The sequence below is a fragment of the Octopus bimaculoides genome, chromosome 8 (genome assembly GCF_001194135.2).
Source record: "Octopus bimaculoides isolate UCB-OBI-ISO-001 chromosome 8, ASM119413v2, whole genome shotgun sequence".
NCBI classification, from domain to species: domain Eukaryota; kingdom Metazoa; phylum Mollusca; class Cephalopoda; order Octopoda; family Octopodidae; genus Octopus; species Octopus bimaculoides.
The window spans coordinates 7867383-7869882 of NC_068988.1; the positions used below are offsets into that span (position 1 = coordinate 7867383).

General features: G+C 40.2%; 1 non-coding gene across 1 annotated transcript; it reads right to left on the reverse strand.

Moving 5' to 3' along the window:
- Nucleotides 1–1922: 1922 nt before the first annotated feature.
- Nucleotides 1923–2041, reverse strand: LOC128248615 (5S ribosomal RNA). Its single transcript, XR_008264798.1, has one exon. It is a non-coding gene; the product is annotated as a 5S ribosomal RNA (ribosomal RNA).
- Between the last annotated feature and the right edge of the window lie 459 nt (nucleotides 2042–2500).

Sequence of the window (2500 nt, forward strand, 5' to 3'; positions counted from 1 at the left end):
GAGTGTTTATTGAGCGAAAACACCTAAAGCTCCAAGAGGCTCCGGCAGGGGATGGTGGCGAACCCTGCTGTGTTCTTTCACCACAACTTTGTCTCACACTTACTTTCTGTTTCTGTTGTGCCTGTAATTCAAAGGGTCAGCCTTGTCACACTGTGTCACGCTGAATATCCCCGAGAACTACGGTAGGGGTACACGTATCTGTGGAGAGCTCAGCCACTTGCACGTTAATTTCACGAGCAGGCTGTTCCGTTGATCGGATCAACTGGAACCCTTGACGTCGTAAGCGACGGAGTGCCAACATAACATGTATGTATGTATGTATGTATGTATGTATGTATGTATGTATTATGTATGTGCAGATTTGTATGTTTTATGTATGTATGTATTCTCAGGTACATCGTTGCCTATCTAGAAGTGTGCTCAAACTAGTGTGCTAAAACAATATTGTTGTCATGATATCAAAAGGGGCTGATAGCTGATTGCTATTTATCTCAGATACCAGGAAATCCCAAAATGGAAGCAATTCAAAAACTAGTGCTCATGGGAAATGCTCATAGCCTACGAAAAATATTTTAATCTGTAAACATTGTCAAAACTACTTTTAAATGTATAGCAAACACTTTTTATTGTTATCTTAATATCACACCAACAGCTTATTACCAATTACTTTTAAAACAAACTTTTAATTTTCTGATGTTTTGACAGACATTCTCTAGAACAATACTCTGTGCGAAACCAAAAATATGACACCTTAATCACAACACCAACTTGAACTTCTAAGGATAAATAACTAATTTTTCTCTGCTATTCTTACAGATTACTGCGTTTAAATTTTACTTTCAGACACGCACGCATGCACACACACGCGCGCGCGCGCGCGCACGCACGCACATGCACACACACATATATACACACATGCACACATACACATAGACACACACATACATATACACACATATACATACACACACATACACACACACATACACACACACATACACACATATAGACACACACACATATACATACACACACGCATACACACACGCATACACACACAGACATGCACACACACATATATTTGAGTCTGTTCCCCAAAACCTGAGAAACCAGTCCTGATTCTTTTACGTTCCAGTAAAAAAAAAAGAAAAAATCCGATAGAATGAATTCCAGATGTTTTTAAAGAAGTACTGGGGCCGAATTATTTTCCACTAAATCATTCAATGTGGTGCCCCAGCATGGCCGTAGTCTAATGGCTGAAGCAAAGAAAAGAATAAAACAAATTAAAATGTGTTCTAAGAGGGAAGAAGCCCCGTAGGTAACCAAAAACAGTTTGGAACAAAAATATTCCTGAATATAAATTCATGCCACAGTAACGCAAGTTGTTTTTCCAGGAACACGATGACCTTGTAAAAATTCTAGCCATTTTTTTCAGCAACCGGAACTGCATAACGGAAGTATTGAATTTATCTAAATTTATATATATCTTAAATAACTAGCATCATTCAAGTAATGCCATATTCCTTTCTACTCTAGTTACAAGGCCCGAAATTTCTTTTTGGAGGGGGAGAGCAGTCGATTAGATGGACCCAAGTACGTAATTGGCACTTAATTTATCGACCCCGAAAGGATGAAAGGATGAAAGGCCTGCTTGCCGCCTTTCAAGTAATCTTTTCTTATTTCTTTATTGCCCACAAGGGGCTAAACATACAGGGGACAAACAAGGACAGACAAAGGGATTAAGTCGATTACACCGACCCCAGTGCGTAACTGGTACTTAATTCATCGACCCCGAAAGGAAGAAAGGCAAAGTCGACCTCGGCGGAATCTGAACTCAGAATGTAACGGCAGACGAAATACTGCTAAGCATTTCGCCCGACATACTAATGTTGCTGCCAGCTAGCCGCCTTTTTTTTTCTTTGTGCTTACAGCACCTAGGTTTCCCAAGCGGTCACCCATCTAAGTACTAACTAGGCTCGATGTTGCTTAACTTCGGTGATCAGACGAGAACCAATGCTTTCAACGTGATATGGCCGTAAGCCATATCAAGTAATATTTTCTACTCTGGGGCACAAGACCCGAAATTTTTTGATAAGGGGGCCAGGCTATTAGATCAACTGGTACGCAACTGGTACTTAATATATCGACCCAGAAAGGATGAAAAGCAAAGTCGATTTCGCCGGAATTTGAACTTAGATCTTAAAGACAGACGAAATACCGCTAAGCATTTCACCCGACGTGCTAACGTTTCTGCCAGCTCACCGCCCTTCAAGTAATGGCATATTGAAAATGAATGAAACCTATTATAATAATTATTATGTAGTTCACTGCCTAGAATCGAACACGGAATCGAACACTGCCAAGAATCGAACACTGCCAAGAATCGAACACTTGTTTCTGAAATCGGCTATTATTTTTGGAACAACCTAATACTTTTATGCGACACACCAGCGATCTCGCTATCTTGTGGCAACTGTAAATAGATACCCATATCATGCTG